Here is a 12,728-nt window from a genome sequence, read left to right as displayed (position 1 = left end):
TTATAAATTAATTTGTATTTAATTAAGTGAAATAAGTATTTGATCCCCTACCAACCAGCAAGAATTCTGACCCCCACAGACCGGTTATGTGCCCATGAGGCACACAAATTAGTCCTGTCCCTGTATAAGACTCCTGTCACAGAATCAGTTTCTTCTGTTCAAATCTCTCCACCACCATGGGCAAGACCAAAGAGCTATCAAAGGACGTCAGGGACAAGATTGTAGACCTGCACAAGGCTGGAATGGGCTACAAGACCATCAGCAAGAAGCTTGGTGAGAAAGAGACCACTGTTGGTGCGATAATTTGAAAATGGAAGAAATACAAGATCACAGTCAATCGCCCTCGCTCTGGAGCTCCATGCAAGATCTCACCTGGTGGGGTAAGAATGATTCTGAGAAAGGTGAGGTCAGTCCAGAATTACACAGGAGGAGCTTGTCAATGATCTCAAGGGAGCTGGGAGCAGAGTCACCAAGAAAACCATTAGTAACACACTTCGCCGTAATGGATTGAGATCCTGCAGTGCCCGCAAAGTCCCTCTGCTCAAGAAGGCTCATGTACAGGCCCGTCTGAAGTTTGCCAATGAACACCTGAATGATTCAGAGAAAGCTTGGGAGAATGTGATATGGTCAGATGAGACCAAAATTGAGCTCTTTGGCATCAACTCCACTCGCCGTGTTTGGAGGCAGAGAAATGCCCGGTGGGGATGGTGTTCTTGGGGTCATATCCAGCATTTCTCTGCTCCCAGCTCCCTTGAGATCATTGACAAGCTCCTCCCGTGTAATTCTGGACTGACCTCACCTTTCTCAGAATCATTCTTACCCCACCAGGTGAGATCTTGCATGGAGCTCCAGAGCGAGGGCGATTGACTGTGATCTTGTATTTCTTCCATTTTCGAATGATCGCACCAACAGTGGTCTCTTTCTCACCAAGCTTCTTGCTGATGGTCTTGTAGCCCATTCCAGCCTTGTGCAGGTCTACAATCTTGTCCCTGACGTCCTTTGATAGCTCTTTGGTCTTGCCCATGGGGGTCGAGAGATTTGAACAGAAGAAACTGATTCTGTGACAGGAGTCTTTTATATAGGGACAGGACTAATTTGTGCGCCTCATGGGCACATAACCGGTCTGTGGGGGTCAGAATTCTTGCTGGTTGGTAGGGGATCAAATACTTATTTCCCTTAATTAAATACAAATTAATTTATAACTTTTATTTAATGTTTTTTTTCTGGATTTTTTGTTGATATTCTGTCTCTCTCTGTTAAAATAAACCTTCCATAAAAATTATAGACTGTTCAAGTCTTTGTAAGGGGGTAAACTTACAAAATCAGCAGGGGATCAAATACTTATTTCCCCCACTGTATATGGTAAGTTTTTCAGGATGAACTCAAGTTCATATGCGTGTGAAGGCAGGCAAGCGAATACTTTTGGCAATATAGTGTATTATTGACAGTTCAAAGAAAATCAATATATTGCAAAATGTTCAAATGCTTTTTAAAAAATAGCAAATAATTCTATTTCTGTTCAGTAGACCTTTATGACGTATGCATGTGTGTGTCTTGCTGAGACATGTGAATGCAAACAAAAACTGCAATATCAGAACATGTGAATGTAAACAAAAACTGCCATACCAGAGACTCAATGATCTTTAAACTATCTGTATTGCAATTTTCTTTTGTAGGCCGTAATACGATTATAAACATAGAATTTCAGATTTTGCCAGTCACGGTTCTTAGGAGCTTCTGGTTCAGCCCTTAAACACTTCTCACAGTCTCGCTGTGCTGGTACGATACAAGATGTGATGAAGCGATTCGTGTGCCATTCCACCGCCTGCACCTCTGTCTGCAGCCAAGGTGTTTTCTTCTTATGGGCAGTTTTACCTTTGCACTGTTTGTCCATTCTGCCATAGACAAAGATTATTAGGATCAAATTCTCATAATAGCTATAAATACACAGATCAGCCATAAAATTAAAACCCGCCTAATATTATGTAAGTCCCACTAGTGACACCTGTATAGCTCTGACCCATCGAAACATAAACTACACAAGACCAATGAGCCTTGGGTGCACATGACCCTGACACCAAGCCTACTGTGGACCATTTTTGGTAGGTACTAACCACTGTTTACTGGGAACAACCCACAAGACCTGCTGTTTTGGAGATGCATCACAGACATCACAATTTGGTCCTTGTCAAAGTCACACAGTTCCTTACTGTTGCCCATTTTTCCTGCTGCCAAAACATCACCTTCGAGAACTGACTGACTGCGGCTTAATACATCCCACCACCTTTTTACAAGAGTACAGTAAGAAAGTAAACCCTCGAAATTACTTGATTCTACCATGAACACTCCATGGTCTACCATGGACCAGACTCAAGTACTAACCACTGCATACTGTTACACCCCAAACCTGCTGTTTTGGAGATGCTCTGACCCTGACCATTTTTCCTGCTTTAATTTGTCTGCAATTGTCCTACCTGAGCAGGCTACTGGCTTTAGTGTTTAATGTTTCAAAGTGGGTCTGTTTCTTGTAAGTAAGACTGACACTGTGTTACACTGTTTGATTAGGTTACACCATGAGTTATATTTTTAACAACACTGTGGCTTCCCACACAGAAGTCCCAGTCCCAAGCCCATATGCCCCCTAATAATATTTACATTCTATAAAAACACACTATAATGACGACAATTTATCCCCCTCACTTACAGTCTGTAGAATACACACAGGCATTAGTTAGCTAAGTAATCAAACAGTACTTAAACCCTTTATTCACTGGGACTTCAACAAAAGCAAGAAAGCAAAAACCAAATACAAAAAGTAAAATAAAATAATATACCATCAGGATCTAGCCCAATTTTATCCAAGTTCTTGCCATGAAACTCAGCTAATCTTCCTTGCTCAAGAGCCATTAGAACTTTGCTGATCTTTTGATATACACTGGATGTCTCTGGCTCAGTGAGTTCCACTGTCTGTGACTCGACATCATCAGACAAAATGACCTCTGACAGGCACAGCTTTCCAAAGGGTTTCAGGGAGAGGAAGAAACAGCTAGATTATATTCTCAACAGAGGAAACTACACTCACAATGCTGCAGTTATGGAGTCAGGACAGGGGAAACTTGTGCCCTTTACACAACCATGTAAAGAAACATTGGGAAATGACTTCACATACTTTTAACAGTATGTGTGAGAGCAGATGCGAGAAATGGGAAGGCTGGTTCACAATGCCAGAAAAGTCACCACCTTAAAAAAAATGGAAGACCTTATGAATCCAAAAAATTACATGGAGAGAGTCAAAGCTGTCAAGTTGACATGTGGGTATGACAGTGAAACAAACAAGTTTTTGACCCCATCATTAGCAAACAAACTTGGAAATATCCTGGTTAAAGTAAGCAAACTTTTAAAAGCTCAAGGTTTCATCTCAAACAACCAACATCTTGTGAAGAATGCCAGTGAGTTTCAAGACATCCATCGGGAAAAGTAGAATGAGCTGATATCAGCCACGGCATTGAAAAACTTTGCTGATCTTGGCGAGCTGTAGGGTCTTCTCAGGCAGTCGATAGAACTCACGATGGATTCTTATGTCATGTCCAAGAAAATTGGCAAGCTGGTCCATTTCTGTGTCTATCATGTTTAGCACAGTTGAAAGGGTTGCAGCATGCTTTCTCAGTTTGGTAGATGTCAGTGGGACTCTTTGCACCACACACCTTTGCAAAGCCACAGAGACGGTCTGATCCTCTGAAATGTGTCATAGCTTCTGGTCTTGCAAACATATAACCATTGTCTATTAACAAGGATCTCTAATGCACAAAACATTTTTGGAGTCAGAAGAATTGGAACTGGGCGACCACGTTTCCCCCCGACGACAATCCTTGAGAAGTGTCTGCAGAGCTTTTTTTCCTCTTCAGACAGTGCCCAGTCCACATCCTCATGGTGATCAGAAGTGTCTCTTGATAAAAATGCAGATAAGAGCATGCTGGCAACTTCTCCTTCCCTGAGAAGAGAATAACCTGAGCCAGGCACACCTTATTCAGCTCCATCCAGGCTTTTGCAGAGGGACTTTCCGAGAGTGAAATGTACCACTCATCTTGTACTTGACTGAGATATGCATGCATTTTTTGGATGTCTTCAGTAAAAGGCATGAGAGTCGGTACGTTCCACTTTGCTTACCTTATGTTCCTCAATGCCGTGGCTGATATTAGCTCATTCTACTTTTCCCGATGGATGTCTTACAACTCACTGGCATTCTTCACAAGATGTTGGTTGTTTGAGATGAAACCTTGAGCTTTTAAAAGTTTGCTTACTTTAATCAGGATATTTCCAAGTTTGTTTGCTAATGATGGGGTCAAAAACTTGTTTGTTTCACTGTCATACCCACATGTCAACTTGACAGTTTTGACTGTCTCCATGTAATTTTTTGGATTCATAAGATCTTCCATTTTCTTTAAGGTGGTGACTTTTCTGGCATTGTGAACCAGCCTTCCCATTTCTCGCATCTGCTCTCTCACATACTGTTGATTCTTGTCTAATTTCCCCTTTTGTTTAACAAGTGCTGCCCAACATCAAGTTTCCCCTGTCCTGACTCCATAACTGCAGCATTGTGAGCGTAGTGTCCTCTGTTGTGAATATAATCTAGCTGTTTCTTCCTCTCCCTGAAACCCTTTGGAAAGCTTAAGAGCTTTGGCCACATCGGGTTCATTTTCATGCACATGTTCGAGGTGCCTTGCCATCTTGGCATACGGCTTAGAGCAATACAAGCAGTAATGTTTTTTGTTGTACACTCTTCGTCCACCTCTTTTTTGACTTGCGCTAACAACTATTAGATCATTTATGTTCTTACTTGAACCAAGTTCTTCTTCTGCTCCAGTGGCTTCAGGTGTAAAGCTGTGCCCGTCAAAGGTCATTTTGTCTGATGTTGTGGAGTCACAGACAGTGGAACTCTCTGAGCCAGAGACATCCAGTGTATTGTGCTTTGTTTTTTGGTTTGGTTTAAGGCTAGTGTCAATGTCACTATCACAAGTCGTATCAGGTATGTAATCATCTGCACTTTCTGATGAAGAATCAAATAGCTCACTGGAATTGTCAAGATTTGTGTCTTTCATTTACAAAACAAGAAATCATAATAAGAAAAACTTTAATACTTAATCCTAAATTTAAAACTTAATTTATCAGTAAATTTACATATACAGTGGGGCCAAAAAGTATTTAGTCAGCCACTGATTGCGCAGGTTCTCCTACTTAGACAAATGAGAGAGGTCTGTAATTTTCATCATAGCTACACTTCAACTATGAGAGACAAAATGAAAAAAAAAATCCAGGAAATCACATTGTAGGATTTTTTAAGAATTTATTTGTAAATTATGGTGGAAAATAAGTATTTGGTCAATAACAAAAGTTCAACTCAATACTTTGTAACATAACCTTTGTTGGCAATGACAGAGGTCAAACGTTTCCTGTAAGTCTTTACCAGGTTTGCACACACTGTAGCTGCTATTTTGGCCCATTCCTCCATGCAGATCTCCTCTAGAGCAGTGATGTTTTGGGGCTGTCGCTGGGCAACACGGACTCCACACATTTTCTATGGGGTTGAGGTCTGGAGACTGGCTAGGCCACTCCAGGACCTTGAAATGCTTTTTACGGAGCCACTCCTTCGTTGCCCGAGCGGTGTGTTTGGGATCATTGTCATGCTGGAAGACCCAGCCATGTTCCATCTTCAATGCTCTCACTGATGGAAGGAGGTTTTGGCTTAAAATCTCACGATACATGGCCCCGTTCATTCTTCCCTTAACACGGATCAGTCGTCCTGTCCCCTTTGCAGAAAAACAGCCCCAAAGCACGATGTTTCCACCCCCATGCTTCACAGTAGGTATGGTGTTCTTGGGATGCAACTCAGCATTCTTCTTCCTCCAAACACGACGAGTTGAGTTTTTACCAAAAAGTTCCATTTTGGTTTCATCTGACCACATGATATTCTCCCAATCCTCTTCTGGATCATCCATATGCTCTCTGGCAAACTTCAGACGGGCCTGGACATGTACTGGCTTAAGCAGGGGGGCACGCCTGGCACTGCAGGATTTGAGTCCCTCTCGGCGTAGTGTGTTACTGATGGTAGCCTTTGTTACTTTGGTCCCAGCTCTCTGCAGGTCATTCATCAGGTCCCTCCGTGTAGTTCTGGGATTTTTGCTCACCGTTCTCATGATCATTTTGACCCCACGGGATCGAGGGAGATTATCAATGGTCTTGTATGTCTTCCATTTTCTTACAGTTGCTCCCACAGTTGATTTATTCACACCAACCTGCTTGCCTATTGTAGATTCACTCTTCCCAGCCTGGTGCAGGTCTACAATTTTCTTCCTGGTGTCCTTCGACAGCTCTTTGGTCTTGGCCATGGTTGAGTTTGGAGTCTGACTGTTTGAGGCTGTGGACAGGTGTCTTTTATACAGATAACGAGGTCAAACCGGTAATACAGGTAACGAGTGGAGGACAGAAGAGCTTCTTAAAGAAGAAGTTACAGGTCTGTGAGAGCCAGAAATCTTGCTTGTTTGTTATTGACCAAATACTTATTTTCCACCATAATTTACGAATAAATTCTTTAAAAATCCTACAATGTGATTTCCTGGATTTTTTTTTCTAATTTTGTCTCTCATAGTTGAAGTGTACCTATGATGAAAATTACAGACCTCTCTCATCTTTCTAAGTAGGAGAACCTGCACAATCAGTGGCTGACTAAATACTTTTTGGCCCCACTGTATGTTTGATGAGCTCAAATACACAAGTACTTTTTTGTCATGTTTTTGTATTTTGGGTTTTTAGTTAATTAAAAGAATGTAATAAGTTAATTGTGATGATAATCTAGCAAGAATAATTGTTTATTGTGATGTATCTACAAGGTAAGTTCAAGGGGAACATATAGGGCAGATTTTAACTTTCACAGTGATTTTTTTCTTGGATAATTATCATTTTATTCTGAACACTTACGGCGTCCCCACAACACACCTTCAGTTAGTGTATGAGTAGAAACTGTGTGTAGAAACTGAACTAAACTGGTCCCCACAATGACTATAACATTGTGTGTGTGAAAGGTCCCCACAAGTGACTATTACATTGTGTGTGTGAAAGGTCCCCACAAGTAACTATAACATTGTGCGTGTATGTAACAGGTCCCCACAATGACTGTAACATTGTGTGTGTGTGTGTGAAAGGACCTTTCACACACACAATGTTACCATTCCTTGTGGGGACCTTTCACACACACAATGTTACAGTCATTGTGGGGACCAGTTTAGTTCAGTTTCTACACACAGTTTCTACTCATACACTAACTGAAGGTGTGTTGTGGGGACGTCGTAAGTGTTCAGAATAAAGTGATAATTATACAAGACAAAAATCCCTGTGAAAGTTAAAATCTGCCCTAAATGTTCCACTAGAACTTACCTTGTAGATACATCAAAATAAACAATTATTCTTGCTAGATTTACATCACAATTAACTTATTACATTCTTTTTACTGACTAAAAACCCAAAATACTAAAATATATGACAAAAGAGAGGCTGTAAAACTAAAAGTCAAGTAGTGGACATGCATGTACCTGTTGAGGAGTGCTGTTTGAAACAGAAGCATCATCCATCTGAGTCTTGGACAGGATAGAGGATTGGGAGTCGTCCTCCACCACGGCTCTAGCTGCAATGCTGGGTGTCTGTAAACACAATTTAAAATAACTATATCAAAAAACATGCACCAGACTTTAGAAAATAATTTTATAATAATAAAAAAATTATCTTTTGCCCAGTCAAGCAGTCTGTGTTCACACATATTAAATAAAACAGGCTTTGCGGGGACCTTTCACACACACAATGTTACAGTCATTGTGGGGACCAAGTCAGTTTCTACACACAGTTTGTACTCAGAAACTAACTGAAGGTGTGTTGTGGGGACGCCGTAAGTGTTCAGAATAAAGTGATAATTATACAAGACAAAAATCCCTGTGAAAGTTAAAATCTGCCCTATATGTTCCCCTAGAACCTACCTTGTAGATACATCACAATAAACAATTATTCTTACTAGATTATCATCACAATTAACTTATTACATTCTTTTAATTAATTAAAACCCCAAAATACTAAAATATATGACAAAAGAGAGCCTGTAGTTTTAACTTAAAGTGATGATGTGGATGTGCATGTACCTGTAGAGGAGTGCTGTTTAAAACAGAAGCATCATTCATCTTGGATCTTAGAATCTTGGACAGGACAGAGGATTGGGAGTCGTCCTCCACCACGGCTCTAGCTGCAATGCTGGGCGTCTGTACAAATTTTAAATATTTATTTTTATTGGGCTCCCTTAAGTAATCACACAAATTAAACACTTTATGACAACTTTTAACAGAATGCCTGACTGGTCAATGTACCTGTTGGTCAGTTTTTTCCGTTGTGCTTCTGCATATGAACTTTTAAATGGCAGGACTTGCTGATATCTTCTACATTTATATCACTGGGTGCTTTTGTAGCCACCTGTAAACATATTTTCATAGATAATTAGACTTAATGCATTTGGTATTTTGGTTCTTTAAGCATTTTAATTTTTATTCTTATCCTGCAATATGAGCCAGTCTGTACACCATGTATTGTGCAACATACTCGTGTTCTCCATGAGCAGTCTTCACATTCATTTCAAACTGCAGAAAAAAACAAAACAATTATTGTACTGGATTAAGTCTAGGTCTTTAAAGTTATTATTATATGCCTTATGCATATAATATGCATATAAAAAGTTTTTTTAAATATGAGGTGCAATTAAGCAACAATGCAAGAAAAAGGGACAAAAACTAAAATTATAATAATATATTATTTATATGTGTTATTTATTAGGGTTTTGCATTAATTATACAGTACAGTACAAATCTGTTTGTATATGGTGTGCATCTGCAGATACACTCTTGTTCAGAGTCTGGCCAAAAAGGTTAAATGTTATCTTAAAGTCCATTCGATCATGTTCATGTTGTTTATTAGGTTTGTGGGTATAAAACTTATCTTTACTTATTAGCGCATCACACTGGACTTAGAGACGCGTCTGCAGACGCGCACCAAACAACCTGTTCTGTAAACTACACCTGAACACACTGAAACGCGCTAGAAACCAACACAATACACACAGATTAGTTTTGTACAAATAAACATAAACTACTAACACTCGCTGTAGAACACATGTTGTAACGAAATCATTTATAATGTCCTTGTTAAAACGACATACTGAAGTTTTTTTCTCTGCCTGGCAGTAATACGCGTAAGAATGCCTGCTTTCACTTTTCCTGCCCAAACATTTAAGCATTTAATTTCATTTTGTAACAAACTTGCCTTACAGTTAAAGCTCCGAGTTCTACTTCTACCCACAGAACAGAGACTGAAAACCAGGTTCATTAGTGAAGTAATGCTACACCTGTTTCAAATTAAAGGCCCCAATGGAGACTGCAGCCGCACACAGACATTTCAAACTAACAGTTTTCTGTCTTTTTAAGTTACCAAAAATTTGTTGTCATTTTTAAATTTATTTAATGGAAAATTAATATAAATATCTAAATATATCTAAAAACACGCAGTCATTGTTATTTAACCACTGCACTGTCACAGCCCAATTATAAACAAGAAGCTTTATTTGCACTCATTTACACCGATCAGCCATAATATTAAAACCACCTCCTTGTTTCTACACTCACTGTCCATTTTATCAGCTCCACTTACCATATAGAAGCACTTTGTAGTTCTACAATTACTGACTGTAGTTTATCTGTTTCTCTACATGCTTTGTTACCCCCTTTCATGCTGTTCTTTAATACATTTACATGTTCTTTAATAGCAGGACAGGTCAGGTTTTAATGTTATGGCTGGAGAAGGAGAAGAACTGGTATTAAAGAACAAATAACTATTCACTAACAGAACTAATTAACATAATTTGACGGTTGAACAATTGTTATACTGGTTTGACATGCAAATATGCTTACCTTGTGTTTCATTTTTGGTCCTCTATATAAGTTCTTAGCTTCTTAGCTGCTTTCTCCTGCATATAATCTTCTTTTTTTGTCCACTGTGTGAATATCCATCTTTAACACTGAAAATGTCTGAAATCGTTCCTAATGGGGACCAGGAAGTGGGTGGTTCCCAACCTTATTTGGAATCCGTGTGTGTGTGTGATTCCGGCTATAAAAAAAAGGGGGCGCAACTGAGCACAACCCACACACTCACACATTCACCGAAAAACATGCGTTTTGAGCCAATGCTAAAAACCACACAGGCACCATTAGTAGGCCTCCTGTATCCATTTAAAATAGGTTTCCTTTATGGGGACTAGACTTTAGGTCCCCACACTGCAAGAGGTCCCCACGACGTGACTGTGTAAACAGATTCATGTCCCCTCAATGTGATGAATACCAGTGCACACACACTCACACACACACACACACACTCACACTCACACACACACACTCACACTCACACACACACAAACACACACACTCACACACACACACTCACACACACACACTCACACACACACACTCACACTCACACACACACTCACACACACACTCACACTCTCACACACACACACACACACACACACACACACACACACACACACACACACTCACACACACTCTCACACACACACACGTACACACACACACTCACACACACACAAACACACACACTCACACACACACACTCACACACACACACTCACACTCACACACACACTCACACACACACACACACTCACACTCTCACACACACACACACACACACACACACACACACACACACACTCACACACACTCTCACACACACACACGTACACACACACACTCACACACATACAAACACACACACACACACTCACACACACTCACACTCACACTCACACACACACACTCACACACACACACACACACACTGACGTCGGTGGATTTGCGTCGACATGCGCATCTGTCTTCATACGAGCGAACAGAAGCAGAACAGAATAGAACGAGACGTCCGGGGGCCGAACCGCGGGGCCGCACATCCCGGAGCCAAAACTCAGGTAAAAACGGGCGTGGCACGGTGCGTTCTGTCCCGAGGCGTCTCTGTGTTTCCTGTTTCGGAGGATCAGGGCACAGAGAGGCACTTAAGAACAACAATTAGAATCAAATCCAGCAGATAAAGGAGAGATGAAAGGATTAAAACACTCCAGCTGCAGGACTTTCCACCCAACAACCACCGCCAATCAGCGATCAGTGATTTAGTCGTAGCCGGTTCCTCTTCCTCTGCTGGAGACCCCGATGGTGTACGAGGAGGGTATATTCTCCTGACACGCCCTCCCACCGACCCCCTTCTCATCCCCCCGTACTTCGGTGGATCGGTGTGTGAGGTCGGTCTCGCTCACGGAGAGATCAGAACCCCAGATCACTTCTTTTCACCTGCCAGGGGCGGGGCCTCACAGGGCGTGGTGTAAATTCCGGTGAGCCCTGCACTGCCATTCGAGGCCAGCAGAGGCCGCACTTACACCAGCGACTAAGAACCCTGCTTCTGTTTCAGCCATCGTCCCTTCTCCTCCAGACACGCAGCCAATCGTGTGTCTGTGTAGGCGCCCGGCCGGCTGATAGCAGAGCTGAGATTGGAACTGGAGGTCGGCTGGGCGCCCCCTAGTGTCTGCAGCAGACAGAATCATCCACTAGTCTGCTGTGTGGGAAAAGACAGGACTAATAAGAAAGCGGGCGGGGTCTTCAAGGCTGTGTAAGAAGTGTACCTGTACAGAAGTGGAGGAACTTGGAGATCAGCGCATGACTCTCCATGTGTGAGACCGACCTCACGTACGTGGGGGTTTCCACTTCATTCATCAGAATATTAAAAGTCTCTTATAGATTTTTATTGTTTAACCTTGTGTTCTCAAGACGTTCTAAACCAAATTCTCACAAAGTTCTCAGGAACTTCCTGATAAAGTTCTCAAGATGCTGACTATTCTCAGAAGGTTCTGACAAAGTTCTTATGACGCTCTGACAAAGATCTCAGGAAGTTCTGAAAGTTCTCAGGAGGTTCTGAAAAAGTTCTGACAATGTTCTCAAGAAGTTCTGACTATTCTCAGAAAGTTCTGACAAAGTTCTTATGACGCTCTGACAAAGTTCTCAGGAAGTTCTGACCAAGTTCTGACAAAGTTTTTAGAAAGTTCTGACAACATTTTGACAAAGTTCTCAGGAAGTTCCTAAAAAGTTCTCGATAAGTTCTCAATAAGTTCTGACAAAGTTCTCAGGAAGCTCTCAGGAGGTTCTGACAAAGTTCCGAGGAGGTTCTGACAAGGATCTCATTAAGTTCTGACAAAGTTCTCAGGAGGTTCTCACGAGGTTCTCAGGAAAGTTCTGAACCAAATTCTGACAAAGTTCTCAGGAGGTTCTTAAAAAGTTCTGACAAAGTTCTTCACATAAATGCTCAGAACTTCATGCTTTGGTGCTTGAGTGTTGTTTTATCCAAAAAAGTCCAGAGTTAGGGGCCACGCTCAAGAGCCAACAGCCCTGGCAGACTCCTCATACAGGCTCCTCACGTGCTCCTCACACTCCGCTGTTTACACACAGTAATCTCAGTATAAACCACGGCGGTGTCAGGGATTACGCTACATAAACACCGGGATCTCTACACTGGTGTGATTCCCCATCGGGCCCCTACCTGAGGCCCCGAGAACAGGGGGAGTAACGGGGACTCATCTGACG

General features: G+C 41.5%; 1 protein-coding gene across 9 annotated transcripts in view; it reads right to left on the bottom strand.

Annotated features, from left to right (window-relative positions):
• Positions 1-12,728, bottom strand: part of nfic (nuclear factor I/C) — a 161,249-nt gene that overhangs the window by 130,363 nt on the left and 18,158 nt on the right. Inside the window, exons 1-7 of one of the 9 annotated variants that reach the window (XR_010013326.1) lie at positions 9,996-10,010; positions 9,736-9,878; positions 8,635-8,672; positions 8,406-8,508; positions 8,184-8,300; positions 7,587-7,694; positions 1,638-1,895 (exon numbers count right to left, since the gene is read on the bottom strand). The exons of 5 other annotated variants lie outside the window; for them this stretch is intronic. The gene's annotated coding sequence lies outside the window, so the exon portion shown is untranslated. Of the gene's footprint in view, positions 1-1,637; positions 1,896-7,586; positions 7,695-8,183; positions 8,301-8,405; positions 8,509-8,634; positions 8,673-9,185; positions 9,311-9,356; positions 9,428-9,735; positions 9,879-9,995; positions 10,192-12,728 lie in introns of those variants that run through there. 3 more of the 9 variants (XR_010013325.1, XR_010013323.1, XR_010013324.1) reach the window with 3 other exon arrangements.

Source organism: Trichomycterus rosablanca, chromosome 7 (assembly GCF_030014385.1).
Source record: "Trichomycterus rosablanca isolate fTriRos1 chromosome 7, fTriRos1.hap1, whole genome shotgun sequence".
Taxonomy (NCBI): Eukaryota; Metazoa; Chordata; class Actinopteri; order Siluriformes; family Trichomycteridae; genus Trichomycterus; species Trichomycterus rosablanca.
This window is presented reverse-complemented; position numbering and strand designations above follow the sequence as displayed.